The sequence below is a fragment of the Colius striatus genome, chromosome W, assembly GCF_028858725.1.
Source record: "Colius striatus isolate bColStr4 chromosome W, bColStr4.1.hap1, whole genome shotgun sequence".
NCBI lineage: Eukaryota > Metazoa > Chordata > Aves > Coliiformes > Coliidae > Colius > Colius striatus.
The window spans coordinates 27,359,001-27,364,525 of NC_084789.1; the positions used below are offsets into that span (position 1 = coordinate 27,359,001).

General features: G+C 48.8%; 1 long non-coding RNA gene across 1 annotated transcript; it reads right to left on the reverse strand.

The window, feature by feature from the left end:
* Window positions 1-966: 966 nt before the first annotated feature.
* Window positions 967-4,779, reverse strand: LOC133628662 (uncharacterized). The gene is made up of 3 exons (XR_009820784.1): window positions 4,607-4,779; window positions 3,872-4,511; window positions 967-2,968 (listed from the first exon to the last, which is right to left on the reverse strand). It is a non-coding gene; the product is annotated as an uncharacterized LOC133628662 (long non-coding RNA).
* Window positions 4,780-5,525: the final 746 nt, after the last annotated feature.

Consider the following 5,525-nt stretch of genomic DNA (forward strand, 5'->3'; position numbering starts at 1 on the left):
GGTCTGGCCCCTCATCAGAGGGATGCAGGAGGACAAGGGGCAGCACCCACTGGCTCCTCACCCTCCCAGGGACATCAAGAGATGGGAAACGGTGGGCTGCAACAATCTCAGAAACACAATCACCAAACCCCTGCAGAAATCTCCCTTCCTGTACATGTGGAAAAAAAACCCTCAGGCAGCTCCAGGCCTGCAGGAAAGGCCTAAATAAACAGGTCCCTCCCCACATTCCCCACCTCAGGGGGGCTGGAGCAGGGCAGCAGCCCTCAGCAAGCGTAGCAATGTACCTGAAGGAAAATGGACATGTGGCCCACCCAGACTTTGGTTATATGAAACCGTAAGCTGCATGAGGCTCAGACACAGGCCTCAGACTTTAGCTATATCAGACAGTGAACAGTGGGCCTAAAGAATAGTCAAGGACAAGTTGCTTATTAGAATGTAGATATGAAGGCAGCTGTGCATGTGGGAAAGAAACTGTGTAAGCTAAGAATAAAAATTAGATAGAGAAAGAATTAGGTAAAAAAAATGTAGAAACTGCTACTATCAAAATACTAGCATAGTTAAGCTTAACAAATCATATTCTGCTATTAGGTACGTGAACAGAGCATTATAGACTGAGCTATCCAATCATAATAGAATATATAATGTATTTAGAAAAGAATAACACATATAATGTGATTGAATGCTAAAATAAATGGCTTCTGCATTGATCATATTGGTCTGATGTGTGGTCCATGAATTCTGTCCTGCAAGGTGGTCCCTGCAAGTGGCGCCCGAACAGGGACCCCACCAACTTTTTTAAGGTTCATATTGAACTTACTAAATAATTAAAGAAGAAGATGAGAGCGAGAGAAAAAATGGGAAAGTCCAACCGGTGACAGACCAACAGAGTCTCGGAGTCGGAGGCAAACAGCCGGGGAGCGACTCGAGAAGAAAAACGCTGCACAGAGGAACACCTGAAATAGAGATGAGCGGATGGGAGGGAGGAGTATGGAAACAAAATTAAGTAAAGAAGAAGAAGCGGTAGCAAATCTCCTCCAACATGTGCTCTCTAAGAGAGAACTTAAATATGACGAACTGACTTTATGCCGATTGTTGCTGTGGAGTCGGGAAAAGGGAATAATAACTGATGCAGCTACAGCATTTGATCTCACCAGCTGGGAAAAACTTGACAGTGCTCTGTGGGAAAAGGTGAGCCTAGGATCACGGGAGGCACAGTGCTTTGCTACCACTTGGCAATTAATCAAAGAGACTTTACAAGGCTGAACGCAAAGCTGCCACTGATGCCTTTGCAGCTATAACTTCTGGGGAGAAAAAGGGGAGTGTGTTAATATTTGAGGAGGTTCGCATATCAGGACCAGCAGCCCATGTCGTTGCTGCCACTCTGTCCACATCATTGGTGCCACCGTTATCTTCCTCTCTGGGAGAAATGGAGCAGTCTCCTCCTCCTCCGATGACACTAAAATCTCCCTCTGACCCCAAACGTCCACCAAGGGAGGAAAAACTTACCAAGAATAATGACTCTAATGACTCTAATAAATCGATCTTGCAACTTACTATTGACAATACAAGTGGGGTGTCAGCTGCTCCAGATTCTGAATTGCAGTCACCTACTTATTGCCCCTTAATGCCACCAAAAACATCAGCAACGGTGCGGGTATCAGGGCCGCTGAGTCAGGAGCTGAGCGCATGCAGCATTTCCCCTTTATTCCAGCTTTATTGCTTGTGCCATGCATTTTTATCTGCTAACACAAGCAGCTCCTTTCACTTTGCCCCGTGCCCACCTCTTCAGTACTCTCTGCCTCTCCCATCACAGCCCAAGATCTTCCGGGTGCCTACAACATCTCCCCCTTCCTAAGCTCGACGACTCCAGCATCTTGTGGCATGGGCTGTTACATAACGTGTCTGCCCAGCACACATGCTAGCTGAGCCAATTGTGGGAAGATAAACAGCTGCTGGTCATGTTCCACTCCACTGTCCAATCTCAGCGATAGTTGGGTGACCCCAGCTGGATCTGCATTGCGGCAAGTGCTCCGAAGAGCACGCCAACCTGCAAGAGAAACTCAGTAGACTGTTAGACTTGTATTTCTGGCCATATTCGTTTCACCGGGACCCACTGCTGGGTTCCCTCCTTTTCTACACAAGCATACCCTCGGCCCAGGCATCTAAGCCTCCATTCTGACTCCCACTCCCCAGTGTCAATTTGCCATAATTTGAATGACGGTAATTCATCTACTGCTACTGGTTCTTGCTCCCTAAAGTGTGCTTGCGCTGGTATGGGTCCGGACCCTCGAACAAAGTGGTTAAGGACGTATAGACAGCTCATTAAAATATCTTGTCGCCTATCGGGGGGAGTTCTATGTCCCATGCTCTCCCCCTTCCTGACTGAGTTGTACTTTAAGAGTAGCATGAGTACGTTCAATGATTGCCTGTCCCTGGCTATTGTAAGGGATGCCATGCACCAATTTAATCTGCCAAGTTTGACAGAATTCCTCTGTCACATGGGAGGTGTAACAAGGCCCATTGTCAGTTTTGATTTGTTCAGGACATCCTAGGACTGCTATACATTGTAGCCAGTGCCTGATCGCGTGGCGCTCTGTGGCTCGGTGCATGGGGGTAGCTAGTATGTAGCCACTGCAGGTGTCAATGGTGACATGGAGGTGATTGTTGGGGCGAAAGGGCTCATTAATTGTGACATCCATTTGTTGCCGCTACTGGCAACATCAGCAGGCCGCCCGCATGGATCATTCAGCTCACCGAACGCTGAGGGGATAAGATCACAACATACTCAGTATGGATGATGCTTTATTCCAGCTTATTGCTTGTGCCATGCTTTCTGGCAGTCAGATAGCGTCCTTTGGGCTTGCGCTACCAGCTCACCTCTGAGAAGTGGGTTAAATATCTGCATCTCATCCTGGGTGATCAGTACGAATGATCGCAGCCACTGTAGGGTCCCCACTATCTGTTGTGCCTGTTGTAGCGAAGTTATCTGGTCAATTACCAACGATTTCTGCACTCTCACTTGCCTTTTTGTGATAAGCGTTCCCTAATATAAGGGCCCTGATAGAATAGCCTTCGCTGTGTGCAATCATGAGGCAACATAGGCTGCTGGAAGACGCATTCCAGTAGCACCAGGGACTCTGGACTGCTAAGTCCATGTGTCTTTACGGTCCCATGCAGCTCCTTCACAACCGTTGTTTCTAGGGGAGCCCATTCATATCTCCCCCCATTGGTCATTTGAACTGGAATCACTATTGGTACATGCTCAAATTTAACTCCATCTAAAAGGCAATTTTTTGCTATCAGATGTCAGTCTGTAAACAGTTGGCTCCCTCCCTTGGCTGCATCGTTAATCAACTGCGTTTCCTGGACTACCTTCTCGGCATCAGCAATCACTTCCTGTAGTTGGTTTAGCAACGCTGCCAGCCTACCGCGTCCCCCTCCTGTCTACACCATCTCAGCATAGCCCAACCCCTTTTCTCTTCGCGGCTGCATGCTACCATGCTCGCCTATTGAATGCATCTCGACATCCTCCCCGTACTCTGTCCCCTCCTCCTCCTCTTCAGACAATTATTCCAAATTTGGTAACGATGAATGCCATTGGCCCCACGTATCCGCATCACCCCCCCCCCCGCCTCCACTTCCTTCAGGCGCCATCTTTGGTGGCTCATGGCGCAGCTGATATTTCTCCCCGCTCGGCACCGCCCGCCCCAGCGCCATCCCCGGCGCCGGCGGCGCAGTCAGCATTCCTTTCTCCTGCGTTTTCTTTTTCTTTGTCTCCCCCCGCATGCCCGATAGTGCCCAGTCTAACACGGGGTCATGCTCCCCCACTCTCCCCTGACCATCCTGTGGCACACCCCCGCCCGACTCCTACCGCTCGGCATCCCCCGCAACTCATCCCAGAGGTATTCTGTCAGGCTGGGCTCGACTGGGAAGCAGCTCTCCCGCAGGGGCTCTGCTCTGGGGCCACACCCCTCTCCTCCTCTCTGTCAAGTTTATCACATTCCGAGCCCCCACATAGCGACGGACCCATCTGCGCCCCCAGATTATCCACTTCCACACTCGTTTGAGCCTTCTGATCGCTACAAACTCTCTCCTCTGTCCACGCTTTCCGCCCCTCCCCATGGATAGTTTCCTGCACCGACAACCAGAACTGTTTCTCCTCTGCTGCCTTAGACAGAGTCCTAAGATGCTGGTCCATCCCCTTGGTCCCCACCAAGGTAGCCTGCAGCATCTCCTCCTCTACCGTCATCCAAATCTGGACACTTAACAACTCCATGGGTGCCTGTACCACACTCCGCCTCCGCATCCATAGGATGCAAGCAGCCGTGGGTGCTCAGTGAACCTGCACACCCACCTCAAGCACTGCTGCCTTGAGTACCTTAATCACTTGTTCCATCTGTGTCATGGCCATGGATGTCTCGCATTCCACCAATCACGTCAGGATCACCATATGTTGCCGTTACCAGCAATATCACCAGGCCGCCTGCATGGATCACTCAGGTCATCGACTGCTGAGGGGACAAGATCAATGCATACTCAGTATGGATGATGCTTTGTTCCAGCTTTATTGCTTGTGCCATGTGCTTTTATCTGCTAACACAAGCACCTCCTTTCACTCTGCCCCGTGCCTGCCTCTTCTGTACTCTCTGCCTCTCGCATTACAGCCCGAGATCTTCTGGGCGCCTACAACACTCTGTTTAAAAAAAGAATCATTCTAGAGAACTGCCCAATGGGCAGCAACAGTCAAATAAGGAAAGAAAAAAAAAATAATCCCATGATTCACAGTACAAACAAGCACAGTGTTTCAGGAGCCTCACAAGAAACACTTTCCATTGCCTGATCCACTAAAAAAAATCAAAGTCTCTGTAGGAATCTAGTGTCAGCAATCTGTAGATCAATTTAATATGATTCAGGAGAAATAGTTTTATGAAGCACAAAAAGGAATCACGACAAACTCCAGAGATGCTGGTATTTCAGCTGGCAAAAATAGCAATTTCCCAAAAGAGCTCAGGAGGGAGACATTCAGAAAAAGAGCTTTCTACTCCTCTCTTCTGCTACTTGCCCATGCAGATACACAGACTTCCCTGCAGAGGAATCCCTGGGATAAGCAGGATTTTCCGTGTGGGAGGATGGGCTCCTTGCCAACATGCTCCAGTTTTTCAGGAACCCTGATAATCTCCATAAGTATCCTGTGATTAAGTGACTATTCTGTAAGCAAAGGGAAATCAGAGGCAGAGGGTTAGGTATCTGAGTCACACAGAACCTACTGTAAATGAAATTTTAACCCTGATGATTAACTGTTCCAGCTGGCCCTGACAACTGAAAGCTCCTTTTGGACACACTCGGTTACAACTGGCCACAACTGGATGCCTAAAGCTCAAGCAGAAGCTGTTGTAAAGTTAGGGAACTGGTGAAAAGACTTATTTAACCAAATAATCATAGACAGAAACACAGAACACTCAAGCCATAAGATCATCCAGGATCCAAGGTCCTTTTGTGAGACATTGCTCTTTCCAGGATTGCTG